Genomic DNA, 22,872 nt, shown 5'->3' on the forward strand with positions numbered 1-22,872 from the left:
TATAAAAAATATAGGGGGCAGGGTTTGAGATGGCTATTCTGGGTCATAATCTACACATAATATAAGGGGGATAATATAAATGACTATTCTGGCTCCTAAAAATATAGGGAGGGAGGGATCTATAAATAATATAGTAATGTAATAATATGGTGCTAACAGGGCCTGATTAAGGGTTCTGGCCGCCTTAGGCTAATACGGCCGCAGCGCCGCAGCGCCGCCCCCTCCACCCACCGCCACACACTGAATATATAGGTGTATAGGAACACTCCTGAATATGAATGTTTAGGTGTATTCTCCAGCATTCAAATTTAGACAGATTGTGCCATTGTCTCTTACCTGTTCTTGCTCTTCTCTCTTGCAACTTTGTTATCCTCTCGCTGGCTTCTGGAAAGTTGGCGTCCTGTTTTGAAAATGCAAAAATGTATTAATGCAGAATGTTAACAAACCCTGAATGATTAGGCCCTTTAGTTAAACAAAACACTCCATTATGGCCAGCTAAAAGTACCCCATTGTACAGGCATATATAAGCAATATCTTTATATTTGTGGTCAATCAAATACAAACCTCTACCAACCCCATCTCACTAATATTTACTATTCTGGTGATTGCTGAGACCACAAAGAGCATCCATGTAACCGCCACACAATCATGAGATTATACCCCCCAAAGCTGCTCTATTTTTTAAATACCCCCTGCAGCCATTTCCCTAAACCCCTGCTGCAGCCATTTTCTTTAACCCCCTCTGCATCCATCCCCCCTGCAGCTATTTTCCTTACCTCTACTCTGTAGCTATCCCCCGTCACATCAAAACTCCCCCAGTCACATATATCAGCCCCCCTCCTCTGCCCTCCTTCACACATATCAACCTCTCTCCCACCCTATAGATTTGTATGACAGTCTCCCTCCCTATAGATATGCAGGGCAGTCCCCCCCTCTCCCTCCCTATAGATATGCAGGGCAGTCCCCCCCTCTCCCTCCCTATAGATATGCAGGGCAGTTCCCCCCCCTCTCCCTACCTATAGATATGCAGGGCAGTCCCCCCCCTCTCCCTATAGATATGCAGGACAGTTACACCCCTCCTTATAGATATGCAGGACAGTCCCCCCCCCCCTCCCTATAGATATGCAGGGCAGTTCCCCCCCTCCCTATAGATATGCAGGGCAGTCCCCCCCTCCCTATAGATATGCAGGGCAGTTCCCCCCCTCCCTATAGATATGCAGGGCAGTTCCCCCCTTCCTATAGATATGCAGGGCAGTTCCCCCCCTCCCTATAGATATGCAGGGCAGTTCCCCCCCTCCCTATAGATATGCAGGGCAGTTCCCCCCCTTCCTATAGATATGCAGGGCAGTTCCCCCCCTTCCTATAGATATGCAGGGCAGTTCCCCCCCCTCTCCCTACCTATAGATATGCAGGGCAGTCCCCCCCCTCCCTATAGATATGCAGGGCAGTCCCCCCCTCCCTATAGATATGCAGGGCAGTTTGCCCCCCCATCCCTATAGATATGCAGGGCAGTTCCCCCCCTTCCTATAGATATGCAGGGCAGTTCCCCCCCTTTCTATAGATATGCAGGGCAGTTCCCCCCCCTCCCTATAGATATGCAGGGCAGTTCCCCCCCCTCCCTATAGATATGCAGGGCAGTTCCCCCCCCTCCCTATAGATATGCAGGGCAGTTCCCCCCCCTCCCTATAGATATGCAGGGCAGTTCCCCCCCCTCCCTATAGATATGCAGGGCAGTTCCCCCCCTCCCTATAGATATGCAGGGCAGTTCCCCCCCCTCCCTATAGATATGCAGGGCAGTTCCCCCCCCTCCCTATAGATATGCAGGGCAGTTCCCCCCCCTCCCTATAGATATGCAGGGCAGTTCCCCCCCCTCCCTATAGATATGCAGGGCAGTTCCCCCCCTTCCTATAGATATGCAGGGCAGTTCCCCCCCTCTCCCTACCTATAGATATGCAGGGCAGTCCCCCCCCTCCCTATAGATATGCAGGGCAGTCCCCCCCTCCCTATAGATATGCAGGGCAGTTTGCCCCCCCATCCCTATAGATATGCAGGGCAGTTCCCCCCCTTCCTATAGATATGTAGGGCAGTTCCCCCCTTCCTATAGATATGCAGGGCAGTTCCCCCCCCTCCCTATAGATATGCAGGGCAGTTCCCCCTCCTCCCTATAGATATGCAGGGCAGTTCCCCCCCCTCCCTATAGATATGCAGGGCAGTTCCCCCCCCTCCCTATAGATATGCAGGGCAGTTCCCCCCCTCCCTATAGATATGCAGGGCAGTTCCCCCCCTCCCTATAGATATGCAGGGCAGTTCCCCCCCCTCCCTATAGATATGCAGGGCAGTTCCCCCCCCTCCCTATAGATATGCAGGGCAGTTCCCCCCCCTCCCTATAGATATGCAGGGCAGTTCCCCCCTTCACTTACCTGTAGTTGTGCCAGTGTCGCTCCTCTCCTCAGATCAGCAGATAGGAAGTGAAGACGTCCTGCTTCCTGTCTGCTGCACAGCAACAGGCAGCCTGGCGATTGGCTGTGTGTTGCTAACCACTGACCACCAATGCTTTTGATCGTCGAGCCCTCCACCCCCCGCAGCGACCCCCCCCCCCCCCCCCGCGGCGGCCCCCAGCGGCGACCCCCCCTCCCCCACCCCGAAAAAAAAAATGAATGAAGAAAAAAAAAAAATTAAAAAAATAAATAAATTAAAAAATAAAATAAAAAATACCCACAGTGCCGCGCCCCCCGGGACCCAGCGCCCCAGGCTGCAGCCTGGTCAGCCTAGTGGTTGATCAGGCCCTGCTTGTACAAGACAAAGTTATTATGCACATATTTATGATTCCACTAAAGAATCCCCTGCTGAATGATTTAACGTGTGTCATAGTGGGGCAGATGTGTAACAGAATATTTCTCAAGAATATAATATTACTTTTATAACCTGTTCTATATATTACTAAATTCCATTTGAGGATCTGTGTTAGGTAGGGTCGATGCTTTTTGAATAATTTTACCTTCTACATATCGAGGGAATTAATTCTAGGTGACCATTTTACTACATAAATAGGTAGCTTGGCAAAAATCTAGAAAATAAAATATGATCTTGTATCTACTGCTAATTGTTTATAATTCAATTAGCTTTATCTATGATATTAACAGGTTAGTCACACTAAATGCTGCTGTGAGCAAGCAATGGATTTAGAGAAAGTGATAGAAATAAAGGAAAATTAAAAGGGGAGAGTGATCAGGGAGAGTGTGAAAAAGAGATTGCAAAGAGAGAACAAGAGAGTGAAAACTTGTGAACATGAGGTGAAAGAGAGAGAGAGAGAGAGTGTGAAATGGAGAAAAGAGAAAGTAGAAAGGGGAGAGAGAAAAAGTGTAAAATAGTCTTAAAAAAGAGGAAAATAGAGTGAAAAGTAGAGAGGAAAAGTGTAAAATGCCCACATTTTAAAATTGCAGGTCCTGGTAACAGAGAGAACTGCTTCCTCTGTGCTGACACTCAGTGGCATATCTACCATGGGGGAACTGCACATAGGCCTATAGGTGGAGGCCACCAAGTTTGCCCCTTGACTTATTGGCCCACCCTGCACCTACAGACATGCACATTCATGAGACAGTGCTGTTGTCCTGTCCTCTTCCTGCAGCTTATTCTGCCACACACAGGAAGCTCCTGCACCTGATCACATGATGCAGTGGCTCCCAGTCCCTCATTAGCTGGGATTCTATTCTGCACATTCTCAGCCTATCAGTGACTGGGAGCTGGTGCCTCAGGTGCAGGAACTCCCTATGTGAGGTAGAATAAGCATCAGAGAGAGAATGGGACAGTATGCCACTGATTGAGTAATGTAAGTACACTCTAATGAAAGATACAGCAAAAGACAAAAATAAACAGCACCTGAGTTTGAGTATATAATAATTATAATGATATGATGTTATCATTATTAAGAAAAAATGAAATAATTATTAATACACCTAAATCAATGTAATTATTGTGATATGGAATGGCAGAGAACAAATGCAAGGAAATAAAATCAACATTATATATGTAGAAAACCGGTAAATAAAGTTGTTCCAAGCACCATATATTAATAAACACAATTCAAAGTATATACACAAGCTTCTAATTAGGAACTCACTAGTCCCAGATTAAGATATAGTAGGCAAAATAGAGCATAACATTCAAAATAATTTGCTGCAGTTAAACAAACCAGAGAGCAGATGACTGTAATAATCCATACTTACCAACTTTCTGTTGGTGAAATCCGGGAGCCTGCAGAGGAGGTGGGCGTGACGGGGGGGGGGGGGGGGGCGCTCCAAGTGACGTCATTTTGGACCTGCCCCCATGACGTGATGACGCAAAATGCGTCATTTGACAGCGGGGGGCGGGGCCAAACGCCGCGATTCACCGGGAATCGCGGCGTTTGGGACTTAATTCTGCCCACTTCACTAGGAAGTGGGCAGAATTATCCAGATGCGGGGGATTGCCACACTCGCCCGGGAGCCCGGGAGACTCTCGCAAAATGCGGGAGTCTCCCGCAAAATGCGGGAGAGTTGGCAAGTCTGTAATAATCCTTTGATAGTTAGTAGATCTCCAATATCTGGTGACCACCCCAGTGAACCACCACACAGAATGTGATATTTGCTTTGCAGTGGTGCACAGACAAAAAATCGTGAGAGGTATGCACTAATCTTGCACACTGGTCCTGCTCAAACTGCAGCCTCTGACAAATATTGAATTGGACTATGGGGTCTATGCATCAAGAAGATTCGGTGCAAATAAATATGCATTGCTGCAAATTACAGTGTGTTACGGCCCACGACCACCAAGATGAGCTTTTAGAACAGTTAGAGTAGAGATCTTCACCGTAGAGCATTATGTGCTCACAGGTACTCAGATGCCCCCAGGTCGTAAGCTCAGAGTAGTAAAAACTCAAATATGGCCATAGCGCAGATGGAACCGGGGGCGCTAGCCCAGATTTGAGCGGGTGGTCAGAGGCAGGCCGAGGTCAGAGGTCCGCTGTAGCGAAACAGCGAAGTCCAGAATACAAGCCAAAGGGTCAGGGTCACAGGCAAACAGCGAAGTACAGAATACAATCCAAAAGGTCAGGGTCACAGGAAAACTAGAGATGAGCGGGCTCGGATTGCGCTAATCCGAGCCCACCCGAACAGTGCGGATCCGACGGGATCTGAGCACTGTTCGGGTATTTCCGGCGGCCAAAAGAAATGAAAACGAGGCTATGACGTCCAAGTCTCGCGTCGGATCTCGCAAGACTCGGATTGCATAAATTCCCCGCTTGCAGCCGCCATCTTCAGTCGGGCTCAGATCATTGAAGAGGGAGGTTGTAGTTTGGTGCTCCTGTGTCCTGTGTCCTGTCCCTCTGTACTGCTTAATCCAGTGGTTACTTAGTCCTGTGCTCTGTCCTGCTGATCAGTCCAGTGGTGCTTTGTCCAGTGCTCTGTCCTGCTGAGTCCAGTGGTGCTTTGTCCAGTGTTCTGTCCTGCTGAGTCCAGTGGTGCTGTGTCCTGTGCTCTGTCCTGCTGAGTCCAGTGGTGCTGTGTGTGTCCTGTGCTCTGTTCTGCTAAGGCCATTGTTATTTAAAAATTATTAAAAAGTTATAAAAAAATAAAAAAAAATATATAAAAAAATTATACTAAAATAATTTTAAAAAATTATAAAAAAGTATACAGAAATAATTTTAAAAAAATATAAAAAAATTATAAAAAAAGTATATAAAAATTTCTACTGCAATATATAAATACAGTCACTGTTCCTGCAGTCAAGAAATATTAGTACTGCAATATATAAATACGTTCACTGTTCCTGCAGTCAAGAAATATTAGTACTGCAATATATAAATACGTTCACTGTTCCTGCAGTCAAGAAATATTACTACTGCAATATATAAATACGTTCACTGTTCCTGCAGTCAAGAAATATTACTACTGCAATATATAAATAAGTTCACTGTTCCTGCAGTCAAGAAATATTAGTACTGCAATATATAAATACGTTCACTGTTCCTGCAGTCCAGAAATATTAGTACCAGAGATTAAACTATGTTCACTGTTCCTGCAGTCAAGAAATATTAGTACCAGAGATTAAACTACGTTCACTGTTCCTGATTGGTTTGTTAAAGTGCGAATGTCCTATTTCAACAACATCAGGGTGGGTGGGAGGGCCCAGGGACAATTCCATCTTGCACCTCTAGCAAACTTTTGCAAACTGCCATCCTGTCTGCCACTGCAGTGCCACTCCTAGATGGGCCACGTGTTTGTGCCGCCCACTTGTGTCGCTTAGCTTAGACATCCAGCTACCTCGGTGCAACCTTTTGGACTAAAAACAATATTGTGAGGTGTGAGTTGTTCAGAATAGACTGGAAATTAGTGGAAATGAATGTTATTGAGGTTAATAATAGTGTAGGAGTGAAAAAAATAAATATGGATTTTAGCACTTTTTATGCTTTTTTAAAAAAAAATCAGAACCCAAAACTCAAAATCAGAACCAAAACCTTTCGTGGGGTGTTTTGGCAAAACAAATCAGAACCCAAAACCCAAAACACCAAAAGTGGCCGGTGCACACCCCTAAGGAAAACAGGCATCGCCCAAGGTACAGGCCAATGTCACAACGGAAGATCAGGTAGATAGGAATCCAACAGCAGGTCAGCAACAGTACAGGACTGGAACACTATAACCAGCAGGGAGGCTTAGCCCTCCCTGCCTTAAATACAGGAAATAGTCAATCAGTACCCTGCCCAGCAAATATCCCCAGAGGCTGCTTAATAAATTAACTGCCCGATAAATTAGCCCACAGGCTGTTCATTAACATGCGCACACGCCCAGCTGCTCAGAAGGCATCCCGACCATTGCCATGGAGACAGTCAGGACGACGGGAACCGGAAGTGACATCCCGGCTGTTGCCATGACAGCCGGGACGCCGAAGGAGGAAGCGAGCCGCGGATCACCGCGGCTCGTGAAGTAGTGATGCATATTTATGCACCGCTTGAATGCATCATGCCGGGGCTACTCTGGGAGACACGGCGAAGTGACAGTTCTCCTGCGATCCAATTTTCCTAGGAAGGACTGCTGTGGGCATTCGCACAGCACTAACACTATTGGATTCTGCAAAGCCGAAGAGGCTTCAGCAGAATCCCATAGATAATGAAAGGTAGCGCCCTCCTGAGATGATGATACCTGTCTGCGCTATGCATTATGATTCAACTATACTTTACTGCCTAGTTGCAGTCCTGTTCTATATATTGAAAAGAATACTGGAAATTAGTTGCTATTCAAATTAAAGACTGATCGTTTATCATTTTAAATCTGTGTTGTCTTGGTTTTGTGCTACATTCTCCTCAGAAAAAAAGGTTATCAGCAACTGGAATTAGATCCTGCTTGAGTTCAATATAGTTCCTGACAATCTGGAAGTAGTGCTGTTCTGGAGTAAGCAACGTCCAAAAACGTTGAGGAACTTGCGAAGAAAATTGTTAACTAGACAGGTGAATTTACTATGACATTGTCAACTTTACCCGATCATGCCATTTGACATATTAGTAACTTTTATTGAGACAACAAGTCAAGTTGTGGACCTAGAACAGGAGGCCTTTCGCGAATGTAAGCTTTTGTCTCCCAGGATTGAGGCTGTTGCTTACGTTGGTACTTTGTGCCTCATAATACATTGGGCCCTAAAGGAGCCAAAGACATTAGAGATGTTGACTCCAATCATATTGACCCTCGCACTGTCTCTGAAGTTGCAGAGTTGGATGAAGTTCTCAGACTATGATCCTGTCCCATCTAGTGTGGCTTAGGTGGTGTTCCTTGGACACCCCCTATTTTGTGTGGGATTTTTCATACTACCACATAGGGGACGGTGCTTGATAGCTAAAGTTCACAATATGAACTGGAGAAATTGAAGGTCTCAAAATTGTGGACTCCTGTGCTGTAGAAGCTAAAAGGAATAAAAAAAAGCAAATGTAGGACTTAATTCATTAAGGAGCATAACTGGTGATATGTTGTGTATAATTCAAACAATTACTATGCGCATGCCAAGAACTGTACCATAAGCAAAGTGTCCAAGTGGTGAATACTTATTATAGCTACTTATCTAAAAATAAAGGTAAAATATATACTTTTATTATAAACAGGGCCGATTTGAGTAGTTTTGAGCCCCAGTATAGCTTAAGTCTAAGAGGAGTGTGACTGCAGTGGGAGATATATATCCACTTAGTCAATTTCTCAGCCCATAATCAGCCTCAGCTGGTGCCCCACTATAATTGCCACAGCTAAGCCCCCAAGGAAGGCCCAAGCCCAGTAACTTTGTACTCTCTCAGTGCCACTGTTCAACAATAAGTAACAGTCTTATTACTTACTTTTTTCCACTACTGATAATGCACAAAGCACATATTTTGCCATTTATAGTGTGTTAATTAATTAGGCATGACATTTCTATTGACATTTCTGAATCCAACCTGGCCATGGCACCCACATAAGATTACCCATTTCTTATTAAGTGTTAACAGTTAACTATGCTCTTAACTTGCAAGTACCTGCTTTATTTTGCGAGACACATTCTTGTTTTTTATTTCTGCTCAAACCAGTTGCTTATTTACTTATTCCTGGTTAAGCAAGAGAAACTCCCTATTTTATACCCTTCCATGCTTTTGTGATGAGGAAGGGGATTTAGATAGTTTAGACTTCCTGTTTGCAGGAGGAGAGGGACTGTCACGGTTCTAGCGGATACGGTGGATTCTCTTTCACGAACCTGATTTAGCGCTGGCAGGAACAGTGGTGCACAGTCTAATGATCCCTCAGTTTTCGCCAGGGACTCCCACAAGACGGTTTAGGCTTCACTGCTGGTGGGTTCACAGGTCACAGCCTTCTACGGTACCTCCAGGCATGATGAGCTGGTATCAACAGCAATAGAGTCACGTCAACGTAGCTGGGACTGTTACACAAACCGACTGCAGAGTGCCAAATCAGAAAACTAATGGAAAGTCAAAACAAGCCGGGTCAGCAACAATCAGAAATACACAGTACCAAAAGACAGGCAGAAGAAAGGTCAGGAAAAGTCTGGCTCAAAATTCACACAAATCAGCCACAAATATTCATATGAATAAATATGCAATATTTCTTTCGAAACAAATTAGCACTTGCATAGAAAACACATGTTAGTGTTACCAATGCAACCCTAACTACACAAAACAATCAGCTTGGCATGAAATACTTTTAAAACCAAAGAAAAACACATTAAAACGCCACAGCATGCAAAATTAATGAAATGTATCCTAGGCAAAATAGAATATGTTTCAATTTTTCACAAGTAATCATGTAATTGTGATTTAATTTGCCACTTGGCCCATAAAACATCCAAGCATATTTGACTGGAAGCCATTATTATTCATGTGTACTTCCAAAAATGGACATCGTTCACACTATTCTACATAAAAGAATGCAAAATAAATTGTATAGTTTAAAAATACAACAAATATGTAAGCAGCATAACCCAGAGGCTGAAAGACAGCAGATCATGGAGAACTGTAAAATGGAGAAGAGAGAATCTACGATGTCTAGCTAATAATTAATCTGCCTATTTGCCCAAACTCTTTTTTTCTAATAGACACTTGGGAGCTATCTATATACGTCCAAAGAGATGTGTCGGCATACTTTCCACTTTAAAAAAGCATATAGCTGTTATTTGCCTAGTTACCAATGTGTTATAGTGTATTTTACAAGTGTCAATCAAACTTCTATTTTTTTGTCACAAATGAATTGCATCAAAGTCAATTCTTTTCCTAGATTTTGCCAATATTCCTTCTATTTAAAAAAAATAAAAAAATCATAGCCGTGTCATTAATGCCACCTGTTCATACAATGTGTAACCCTTTACTTTATATGGAGATTGACTGGAATAATCACCATCAATGTGTCATTTACTTTCAGTGCAACATGTATTGTGTATCGAATGGGAAATTACTGTAATCAGAGGTGTTTTAAGAAAGTAGTGGGTTTGTGTGCAAGATTAGTGCCTGCTCTCCCCATATGCAAACATTCCAATACTTTTGAATAGATAATCATGGCAGAGTACGCACGCAGCTGCTTCGTGGAGGCCCGCGCACAAGAATGACCATGACACTATGGAAGCACTGGCCCACCCCTAGTCACTTTCCCCTCTCCTGAAATACCGTATCAATTGAATGTGCATGTGCTGCTGCTACATGCGGCATTAAAGGGTCATCACTTAGTGAGACATAACTCCCAATGAATTGTGACAAAAATCCTTTTACCTGAGACAACAAGACATTCCCAATGTGCTCTTCTCTCCTACCTGTTCTTGCGGCTTTGACAACTTGCCGATATTGACAATATCTTTATCTTTGTTGCTGCTTGGTCAGATACTGAAATGGTGAGACCCTGGTTAGAAAAGGTGTAGGTATTATTTACCTCCTGGAAACTCTTACCCACATATGTGCTCACTAACCCACATATCACAAATCACGCAACAACTGCACCTTTTGTACTATTAGCCACCAAAAACCAATTGAAAAATGATGCAGACATCTCATCCCCACCATCTTATTTCAAGCCCCCACCACTATTATTCATCCCACACCTGCCCATCCCTTTTTATGACCCTCCCCATTCTTCTTCATCGCCATCAGCATTCCTCTTAATTCCCTTCCCTATCCATCTTCATCCCCTGCCATATCCCTCTTCACCACCAACCTTCATTTACCTTAAACAAATAGTAGCCAAGCTGAAGTCATTTCACCAGATCACGTAATATGGCGGCTCCCAGCCAATAAATTAATGGGAATCATCACATGGGAATGCAGATCTACTGCGATGAGGAGAGGACCGGACAGCATGCCCTCCTGGATGTGTGTAGGATTGGCCCACATGTCAAGAGACTGGTTTGGAGCCCCCTTGACTCATGTATACCTTGTATCTCTTATCCTCCTATCCTCTTATCCTCTTCCTGGCTAATCCCTTTACCCTTTGCCTGTCTCAAATACTGTCTATCTCCCTCTAGTTATAGAGTGCCATCCCAGTTTACCTTTGTCTCTAGTCTCTGCCCCTACTACTGGCTGTCCTATTTGTTGGTATTAGTAGTACTTTCCTCTATTCTTAACTCTTTTGTTCCCACCCATTTGTTTCTCTTTACTATTGCTCTCCCAGTGCTCACCTTCTTTAGCAGCTCTATCCCTTGATGCATATGATCTATTTTAATTCCCCCTTTGCAGATCTGTTCTATCCTCCATTTCTCTTCCTTTTCTGTTACCTCTTCTATCTGATATGTTTCTCAAAAGGAGACACTTTCTATCCCCTCATTTTATTACTGCTGTTTCTGTGTTTGCTGTCTCTCTGTTCTACTCTTCTCCAGCACTTGTGGTTTACTCTTTTTTCTTATTCTTCACCTGTTAGCTCCCTATTATTGGTTTCCCTGAATCTCTCTTCCTTGCTACTGTGGTCCCCTCCTATATGTTCCTCCTTCTTCAATTCTATTCAAATGAAACTTCTTTTGACTAGTCACTACTCTGAACCCCTCCTTTACTTTACCTCTCTCCTAATTAACGGTCTTCCCTCTTCTTCTCTACTGTCACCGGTGTCTGGCTACTGGTCAAGCCATAGCCTGCCTTTCTGTCCAGAGCTGGACCTACTGGATCACATGATTCGGCGGCTCCAAGCCTTTCAATGACTGGGAACCTCTCCAACACAAGAAGACTCCAGCTCTGCAGTGAGGAGGAGGCTGGTCAGCACACCCCACTGAATAGGCCCACAAGTCAGAGGGGAGCCCGAGGCCCTCCTGACTTATATGCCAGTGTGCACTGCACACCTTGCACCCATTGTAGGCATGCTACTTATACCCCATTCATACTGCACCAAAATCCCGGGTTTTTGCCGGGGCGAGCTCAAACGACCCAGGTCTTGGTGCAGTATGAATGGTACAAGTCAAAAATCCAGGGTCTAAAAACCCGGGTCTTCAACCCGGGATTTATCGAGGGGTAATTCCCATGTCGGACCCGGGTTGCCTGCACTATGAATGGTGCAACCCGGGTTTTTCAACCCGGGTTGCACAGAAAACAAGCTGATTGGCTGTCTGCCTGTCTCTGGAGGATGATGTCATCGGTGGGAGCCCGTGGAAGATTGGAGAAGGAGTTTAGGAGAAATGGTGGATGGTGGAGTGCAGATCAAGCTGAAGCAGAATCAGAGTTTGTTGGAGAAAATTGCTTTTATTTCACTGAAAAAGTGTGTATTAACTGCAATTATGACACACTGGATGGAGGAAGAGGTGCGTGAGCTGCTGAATGTCAGAGGGGAGGAAGAAATTCGAAGGCAAGTGACTGGGACTGTGAAGGATGCCACAGTGTACTACAACATCGCCAAAATACTCACACAATGTGGCATAAAGAGGATACAGCAACAAGTCCTGAACAAATTGAAGTCCCTGAGGAAGCAGTACACTAAAGTCCATGACCACAACAGGCGCAAAAGTGGCGCTGCAAGAATGGACTGGCCCTTTTATGACCAGTGCAATATGGTCTTTGGACATTCTCCTCTGACAAATCCAATTGCACTGTCATCTTCTAGCAATGTGGATGCGGCTATACCAACACCACCAGAGAGCACACACACAAGCGAGGCCGCAACGGTAAAAATAGAAGATTCTATAGAAGACACCCCAGAACTGGAGTGCAGTTCTAGAGCCACAACAGATGACACCAACATTTCTTGGGACGAACTGAACGATTCACAGCCATTCCCTGCTGCGCAAGTCATTACAGATACTTCGCAAGAAACGCAGCCAGAACCAGTGCCGGTGTCAGAGTCTACGCCAGGTCCCAGTTTACGCTCCAACAGTAAGTATCTTTAATAATCTCACATAATAACCAACTATATATACATACCAATATATCTACATAATTGGCAAAAAAAAAATTAACTGTATAAACATAACTGCCAAAAACAGAGAACTATATCAACAGAAATGCAAGCCAAATACCAATAAATATATCTACATAACTTTAAAAAAAAAAAAAAAATGTTTGAACATAACTGGCAAAAAAAGAGAAGTATATCAACATAAATGCAAACCAAATACCAATATATCCACATAACTTAAAAAAGAGAACTATATCAACAAAAAACATTAACACGCATATGTTGCAGTGCAAAACTACTGGGCAAGAGGGAGGAGGCCTCAAGCACATATCAGCTTACAACACTGCTTTTTTGTTCTGCCACATTTTGTTCTGCCACATTATATATTCTAATGTATGTTTTACTGTGTTTTTTTCTACGTACAGTTTACAACGTTCCTAAAAAAACGCAAAAGGCCCAACAAAATGGAGCAAGCAACTAAAACAATGACAACTGTCATGACGGATCAACTGCGGGAGATGGAAAGCACCATGAGGGAACACGAGAATACACAACTGCAGCGTTTCATGGACAATGAGCGGGATCTCCAGGACTCTTTCCTCATGCAAATCATGAACATGCAGGAACGCGTGTTACGCGAAAATCGTGACTGTATGATGGGATTCATGGACAGACTACTCTCACGGAGTAGTCTACAAAACAAAATACAATATGTGAAATAAACATTTTTTTTTTACTTTTACATTTGTGTGGTACATTCAAACAAGTGAGGTCAAATTGGCAGTGAGGGTGGTCCTAATAAGTTCAGCAGAGGTATTGGTGCGCTCTCCTTCAAAAGTAGTGGAGTCCACTGACAGCACTGGCATTTCAGACTCCTGCACATTCCACTCAGGTAGAAATTGCTCTTTTTGTATTTTGCAAATGTTATGTAAAATACAGCAAGCAGCAACCACGTGGGGCACAAGCTTGGTGTCAATGTCATTGCGCTTCAATAGACAGCGCCAACGTCCTTTCAAGCGCCCAAAAGCATTTTCCACCACCATCCGAGCAGAGCTGAGGGTATGTGTAAACCGGATCTGTTCCTGAGACAGGTGATGTTGCTGAGTGAACCCCTTCATCAGCCAGCGCCTCAAAGGGTAAGCAGCATCCCCAATGATGTGTACCGGTATCTCCACACCATCAACAAACGTAGATTTCTGTAAATAAAAACATGCAGTTTCACGTCACCATGTTAAAAATATTGGTCACATAATGCAGTACACTTGGTACTATATGGTGAAAATGCATTTTGCAAGTGGTACATCTATATATAAAAAGGGGCAGTAAATACATACAATATTGATAGCAAACAATAGTATATAAGCTTCAATTACAAAAACATCATACAACATTACACCTATATTTACCTCTCTAGGGAACAGTCAGTCATCTTGTCTTTCCTCAGCAATTTGGTAAAGGTCTGAATTTGCTAGAACTCTGGCGTCATGGGAACGTCCAGGCCACCCGATGAAAACATCTGTGAAACTGACATAAAAAAATACATATATAAATATGTTTTACAATACGCATTACACATGGCACAGTCACATAAAAAAAAACATAACAAATGCTTACCAATAGTTGTGGTCAACCACAGCCTGCAGAATGATGGAATGCCAGCCTTTGCGGTTGTAGCAATCCGCATGGTTGTCTGTGGGGGCAATGATGGGGATGTGTGTCCCGTCTATGGCTCCAGCACACTGTGGAAACTCACGCTTCAGGAATCCTGCAATTGTATCATCCAGGCGCTGACCTTGCGGTAAGGAGATGAAGCGATGATACAGGGCTTCCAGAAATGCCGTGGTGACTTCATGCACTAGAGTGCACACCGTGGATATCCCCACTCCAAACAAGCAGGAGATTGTCTGGTATTCTCCAGGGGTAGCATACCACCACAACACAATAGAAAGGCGCCTACATGGTGGAATAGGTTTCCCAAAGTTAGTGGCCTTCCTGGAAAGTGCTGGGGTAATAAGGTCCAGCACATAGTTAAATGTCCCACATGACATAATGAAGTGTTGCATCCACTGCTGTTCCTCAAACGCTTCCACAGTAGACCAGAAAGCTTCTCCGTGGCTACGCTCTCTGGCACGCATGGTTCGGTTACTGGCAGCACTGAATCTCAAAATTGAGGCAATGCTGGCCCTGAGAAAAGCTCTCCTCCTGCGCATATACAGACACTGAGTTTTCTTCTGTTGTGCCATAAACTTCGCCTTCCTCCTCCTGAACTAAGACTGTGCAAGAGTGCACAGTGTCAGCAGCTGCAGCAAACTCTCATTTGCTGCATAAAACAGCAAAAACACACTAGTAAACATGAACTCTGGGCTACACAAAAGTGAGTCGTCGGCCATGATGGAAAGTAATGTGGTAAACATTCACCACCCACTTTAGCATCATCTTTATGCGTCAAAAAACCAGTCACCTTTCAATGACATCACCATTTTTCAGCCAATGAAAATTGCTCTGGTGATGACTCCCACAAATTGCCAGGGCACAGACTTGTGTAGTATGAATGGGGTCAACCCGGGAAATTCCCGGATCCGAGGTGCAGTATGAATGGTGTTTCTGAGCTGGGACGCTCCGAGCCCCGGCAAAAACCTGGCTTGAAAAACCCGGGATATTGTCGGGGCGGCAGTATGAAAGCGGTATTATTACTGTAATGTTAAATTATGCTGCATTTTTGGCAAATTCTTTATTTCTTCTCCCTGTCATCTCATTCATATACTGTATAAATGTACCCCTTGTTGCTAATATTCACAGACAATGACACACTAGAGCTTTGTGTACTAACATTCCTATTGCATAGTGTTTTGCCAATATACAGTTTGTAGAGTGTAGAGAACAGTATCTGAAAGAAGGAATAGGTGAATAACACAGTTTCCTCTAACACGCTCTATCATAGCCTTAAACCAAACTTCTAGTAGACAAGAGTCCACATTGTGTCGCCGAATTTTGTTTTACTTTTCAGAAGCGAGGCCTGAAGTCACCGTGGCTGGAACTAATTTGATATGGCTATGTTTTTGTTGACTTTTATTTTTTGGCTTATTTTCATAAGCCAGTTTGTTTTCAGTGGATCAAGTTAATGTAATTACAGTGGCTGGGATTCTGTTTGCTTCCTCATCTCCTCCTAGGCTATTTATCTCACCAGAAAGCTTCTTGTGTTATGACTTGGACAGATGACTAGTTTTATTTTATTTTCATTTGCCTGTTGGAGTCTCTCTTAAGTATAGCCTAAATATATATTCCAAATGTATGTAGTATTTTAATTACACAATTGCTGTAACTTGTATGTTTTCACTCTATTTCCCAGCTAAAAGGAATCATATGGATGATATTTAAGGCATAATACTTCATGAACTGAAACATTACTTTTTTTAGTAACTAACCTAGCATAATCAAATATGACTACTGCCATATCTGGTAGATACCTAGTTCAAAAGTTATTGCTCAAACATTCGACCATTGTTTAAATACAATGTTTCCCATGGGACCACTATTCTGGTGTGTTTGGTTTCAGCTTAGCACGTATTCTAACTCCCATGTATATGTTGTGAAACTATTGCTATCAAAAAGCTAAACACAATTACAACAAATATTAGTCATCATCTTACTGTAGTATTTTATATATACTCACATAGCTGCAAATGTGCCTGCCATTCTTAAGAATAAAATGTAAGCAATGATCTATAACATAGCCATTTCATAATAAGTCCAGCACCACTGCCAAAGTTGCAAGTTTACATCTTCCTATGTTTTAGTCCATATTAAAAAAATAACTAAAGTAAGTCATACTTAATTTCCCCTTTAAGAACTTTTATTGTGCTAAACAAACATCCACATTGCACATTTAATGAAAATGTGGAAGTTATTGAGTCATGTGGGTAAATGACCACTTGGCCAATCAATCCTTAGCTTATAATATGAACTTACTGTTATGGATGGTGACCAACAGATTTTTCTCATTTTCGCTGATTGTCTGTACAGGGCTACTTTTTTTTGTCTTGTTGCTTTTGTTGTGTGTAGGGGAGATATACTTTAATGAATACCAGTTAACTGGCATTACTGCATGCTCTCTTTTGCTATTCCACAGAGAGGAACTTACTATGTAGGAGAGACAGGGAATATGGGGATCAGAGCTTTCTTAGTTGTGGGAGCGCTGTTCCCCTGGGACAGGTTGTGAGGACACACATCTGTTGAGCTATTATGTAAAGTTTTCTTAATATGAGAAGGAATTAGGAGCAGTTCTGTGCTGTGTACTGTATTTAGAGAGTAAATAAAATGAACAATACTTTAAGGTTCCTTTTCCAATGCAATAAAAAACATGATTTGCTAATTTTTTAGGCGCTTATAAAAGCGTATATATAGATATGGAGATGGAACACATTGGTGTGTCATAAACAGTTGCGCTGGTGTCTGTGGTCGCGAGCTGCAGTGGCATATAGGTGTCTTTTTGGATGCCATCTGCTCTGTTTATTCACAGTCACTGAAAGTCACCACAAGGTGGTAAATGGAGTGTCTTCACTTTTACATGCCACATCACTAATCACTAATGGCAGTGGGTAACCAGAATAAGAGCTATCTGGCGAAAGGAATCCATTATATAATCAGAGATTCTCAGGGGTATATTTACTAAACTGTGTGTTTGAAAAAGTGAAGCTGTTGCCTATAGCAACCAATCAGATTCTAGCTGTCATTTTGTAGAATGTATTAAATAAATGATAGCTTGAAACTGATTGGTTGCTATAGGCAACATCTCCACTTTTTCAAACCCGCAGTTTAGTAAATATTCTCATTGGTGTTTCGAATGAACGGTACATCCTTTTATGCCACCAGTTTCACAACAGTACCTCAAGCACCTTGATCAACCCATGTTAGGTGCTTTCATATTGAGAAAGAGTCATCAGAAAATAAGCTAAAATATATAGTAACCATATATAGCTGCAGGCCCAGGGTTGTTCTCTACAGGCATAACTGTTAGTGATAAATTGTGAGTTACACTCACCTATGGTATTCTCGATAGAGGCTTTCTTGGTAAGACTGGGAGCTGAAGAGAAGCTTGTTGCTATTTACCTAGCAACCAGCTGAACTGCAGGATTGATCCTACACATGGTTGTAGGAGTAATGCACAGCTGACAGCTCAGATAAACAGGATCCAATTTCTTAACAGTAGCAGCATGTAACAGATCAGTGAGTTCTCCAAACATTACTTTTCAATGTGTTTCTCAGGTAAAATACCTGCTTCCTCAGGAAAGTGGTGATTAGTGATTCCAGTTCAGTTTATAAAGTGTTGTCCAGCGCTCAGAAACAAACAGAATTTAAAAATCACTGTATCAGCATAAACATAAAGGAGAATTTTGTGCACAATATAGCTATTGCAGGCTTTATAAGATGGAGGTTCAGGGGAAGGTTTTAAATGGAACATCCTGAATGTAAATTTGTATCACTAGCTTAGGGAGTCACCTACAGGAGATGCCTTGACGTCCGGCAGGTGAGCTTAACCCCAATATAGCTATATTGTGCACAAAATTCTCCTTTATGTTTATGCTGACACAGTGATTTTTAAATTCTGTTTGTTTCTGAGCGCCGGACAACATTTTTCTTTTATTTGCACTTGCACATTGGTCCTATTTGTCCTTGGCTGCCGTTTCAAATGATTTTATACACTTGTACACATTTCATTAATTTAAAGAAGCGCCCTTTTTTCCTTTCACTATTTTCCAGTTTATAAAGAGCCTGCATTTTTGATTGGAGCAATTTGGTCCTTTGAACTATGTCTCAATATTATTGAAAAAAATACACATATTAAGAATTATATTAAAAATTATCCATTACTAATCAATGTATCTAAATTTCAGATCTGTGACCAAGCATTAGTGATCTGTAAAACATACATTGGTATCTATATTGACTGAACAGTTATTACTGTAATAACGGTCCAATCAACTGTACTATCATTACTGTCAACTTTTCAAACATCTTTATAGATGTGAAGAAAAAAAATCACATTTTGAAACGAGAAGTGAGTCTCCAATAAGATAATTTTATCACAGGGCTGTGAGAAGCACCGTCATTGGAGTGAATTGTTGATTTTTAAAACTCAACAGTTGAAGTTGCTATTTTATCAATTTTCAAATGTACTATATCTCTATTTTGTATACTCTTTATAAATGACTTCCTTTAGTGATGATCGATCAACTGGACCATTTAATCCAAAGATACTTTTAATAATGTGACAGAAGTCTAGCAATAAGGGACTGCAATATAAATATACAGTAAATAAGCAATATACACGGTGAAGATGTGTCTTGTGTGAATGTTGCCCAACCTCAGCTTTAATTCACTTACATTGTGGACTTCCCTTCCCTAAATTTACATAACATAAGAGTATTTTCTCTCATGCTACCTCTGTGAGCCATTTGGTAATTCAACTGAATTACAACTAGGATCTTGGACTGTGACTTGAGCCTGCTTCATCCCTAGGCCACAATGAACATTGGACACAGTCAAATGTATCTGTCACTGTATGTCTGCGGCTGTGACTTGCGCCTGCATGTTTAAAAAATTATTTTATTAAAAGATGAAATATAAATGTAGCTAAAAGGTAGACGGTATGTGGCCACAATGCCAGTGCCCCTTCACCGGAGACCCCCACTGGAGGGCCCCCTTACTCCCCTGGGCCCCCACATAGCCACCCAAGGCTACTGAAAAAAGCTGAGCAGAGTCCTCGTCTCTGCTCTTTTCATGGCTTGATTATTACCAGGAAAGCCTCTATCTAGGATACCATGGGTGACTGTACTTTACAATTTATGCACTTATTGATAGTGGTTACCGAACACAACATTTTTTTAAAGAATTTTTTTCATTTGTTTGAGCATTTTGTTCCTGAGAAGTAACTTCCTCTGCATGAATAAATCAACTTTAAAAGTTTGCATACTACTTAACTAAGATGAGTTTGATTCCAATTTCCCACACAATATTGTTTAATCACACGGAATACACTATTCTGTCTTCTTTATTTTCTGAGATCTTATTTATCATCATTCAAAATTGAATTATCTACTCTGACATGCTAAGACAATACATTTTGGTTTTAATTTTTTTCGGAGTCTAGTTACACCAGATAAAGGGAATGATACACCTCCTACTGTAAAATATAAGGATATTAAAAGTAGAGATGGTCACTGACCCCCGTGTTTTGGTTTTGGATTCGGTTTTGGATCTGGATTACCGTTGTGTTTTGGTTTTGGTTTTGGTTTTGCAAAACCGCCCTTGCGTGTTTTGGTTTTGGTTTTGGTTTTGGTTTTGTTTTGTTTGGTTTTGTTTTGCAATTTGTTAAAAAAATTACATTTATTGGTGCTAAAATAACATAATTTAGGTATTATTTTGTAGCTACATTATTATTAACCTCAGTAACACTAATTTCCAGTAATTTTTTTATTCAATTTTGAACACCTCCTATGTCACAATATGATTTTCATACACTTGAAAAGAAAAATTGCTGCAGTTCTTGCCAGTGATAACAAAAAGGCCATTGTCATGCCTGGGCATAAGACCAAAAATCCACCTCTTAAGTGTGGAATTTATTTTACACAAATCCTGGCAAGAGTTGTCTATCCATTTGTAGCGTTTTTAAAGCCACACTTAGTAGAGGTAGGGACCTTAACCATCTGGGATCCTCATCCATGTTTCGTCATTTTTCAGCGAGTTCTTGGAAAACTGTTGGGAAAATCAGAAACTTAGGAAAAAAAAATAATAACAACAAGCATTCCAGCATAATCTACCTCCCTTCTCTCATCTACATCCCAGCACCTGCAATCTTCCCCCCACAACACCTTCATAATCAACATCCCCTGAACCAACAATTAGCAGTTAAACAATCCTCTGCAAGAGGAAGCAAGAATGAAACCTGTCACCCAGTCGCAAAGCGGATCACAGACGCCCTGGGTACTATGCTAGTGTTAGATCTGCGTTCAATGTCCACTATTGATACAGTTGGTTTAAGACATTTAATTGAGGTGTTCTGTCCCTGTTAGCAAATGTTATCACTATACCATTTTACTAGAAAAGCTAATTCTCTCCTGTACCGGAAAGTTCCTAAAAAATTAATTATTGGGTGACAAAATGGCATTCTACCCACTGTACACATAACCACAGATATGTGTACAAGCGGAACTGGGCAAACTAAAGATTATATGACTGTGAAAGCCCACTGGGTTGGTCATTCACCTTCCCCAGCATGGACAGCAGCAGCATGTACCCAGGTACGTCACATTTTTGAGAAGTAGGCTACTCTGTGTATCAGCGGCTTCAGTAAGAGGCATACTGCCTCTATACTCAATGCGGCCGCAAGACTCATCTACCTCTCACGCCGCTCCTCCTCTGCCTCCCCTCTCTGCCTTGCCCTACACTGGCTCCCCTTCCCCTACAGAATTCTTTTCAAACTCCTCAACACCACTTATAAGGCTCTCTCCCACTCTACTGCCCCTTATATCTCCAACCTCCTCTCCATTCACACTCCCGCCCGCTCCCTGCGCTCAGCCAATGACCGTCGCCTCTCCTCCACTCTGATAACCTCTTCCCATTCCAGAATCCAGGACTTTTCCCGTGCAGCCCCCCTTCACTGGAATGACCTCCCTCGCTCCATCCGCCTCTCTCCCACTCTGTGCTCCTTCAAACGTGCACTCAAAACTCACCTCTTTCTCAAAGCCTACCACCCATCCACTTAACCCCTATTTCCTCCGCTCATTCTCCCCTCTCTCCCATTGCCTCAACCTGCTCCTCTTGTGCCTGGTCTGTCAACCCTCCCTTAGGATGTAAGCTCGAATGAGCAGGGCCCTCTTCCCTCCTGTCTCCTCACCTGTTCTTCTGCTCCATGCTTATTGCAGCAGCCTGCCTGAAGTTTCTGAAGTATTGGTATTTTTGTTTATTGTTCTGTACTGTTTCACCCTGTATAGTCTACTGTTTGTATTGTGTACGGCGCTGCGGAAATCTTGTGGCGCCTAACAAATAAATGATAATAATAATAATAATACAGCTGACAAACTGTTCCAAAAACTAAGGGATGTCATTGAAAAATGGCTAATCCTGCTTGGACTCTCCTGAGGATATGTAATTTCTGATTCTGATTATGACCCCAATGTTGGTCAAGCATTACAGCGGGGTTGAATTCCATCACATTTCCTGTTTTGCACACACTATCAACTTGGTGTTACAGAACTTTTTAAAAATGACATGCAGGAGATGTTGTTTGTGTCCAGAAACATTTAGGGTCAATTTCTGGTTTCTGCAACAGCATGTAGGAGAATGCAGCAGCTGCAAGAAGCATTTGAGGGGAATATACTTTAGTCCAGCGAAGTAGTTACCTGTGAAGAAAGTGCAGACACGGTTAGCTTGAGTCAAGTGATTGCCTTAATAATACATTTTGAAAAGGTGCTATAGAAAATTATAGTGTGCAAAAAAACAAAGTAAATGTTCTAACTATATTTTAATTGTAGATTAAATACTTAATTTTCTTTGCAAGGATCCCAGAATTATCAACATCTTGTTGGGACGTCTTCTCCTTCAGTTTCTCTGGCAACTGCTTGTTGTAAAAGAAATTGCTTTCCCAAGACACCCAGTGGTGATGCAGATGAGTCCGCACAACATTTTGATATTTGCTGTGCTGTAAAAGAATTGTCCAAAAATCGTGACAGCTCTGCCCTGAAATCAACTAGTCATTCCCTTTGGAAGGCCATTATCAGCAATTACATCATACTACACAGACTTATATGATGGTGGAATGAATTAGTATTGTTTGAGGAAGATTATCACTAAACCCTGCCACCTCTCCTGTTTCGCAGTGAGCTATGGTACAATAAATTGTAACTGCAGATTAAGACCAAGACTGTGAGTCCTATTATTTCTATTTCAGCAATTACAATTAGCAATGGAGCAATGGAGCTCTTCTCTTTGGGTGTTACCTATATAACGCAGC

This window comes from Mixophyes fleayi, chromosome 1 (assembly GCF_038048845.1).
Source record: "Mixophyes fleayi isolate aMixFle1 chromosome 1, aMixFle1.hap1, whole genome shotgun sequence".
NCBI lineage: Eukaryota > Metazoa > Chordata > Amphibia > Anura > Limnodynastidae > Mixophyes > Mixophyes fleayi.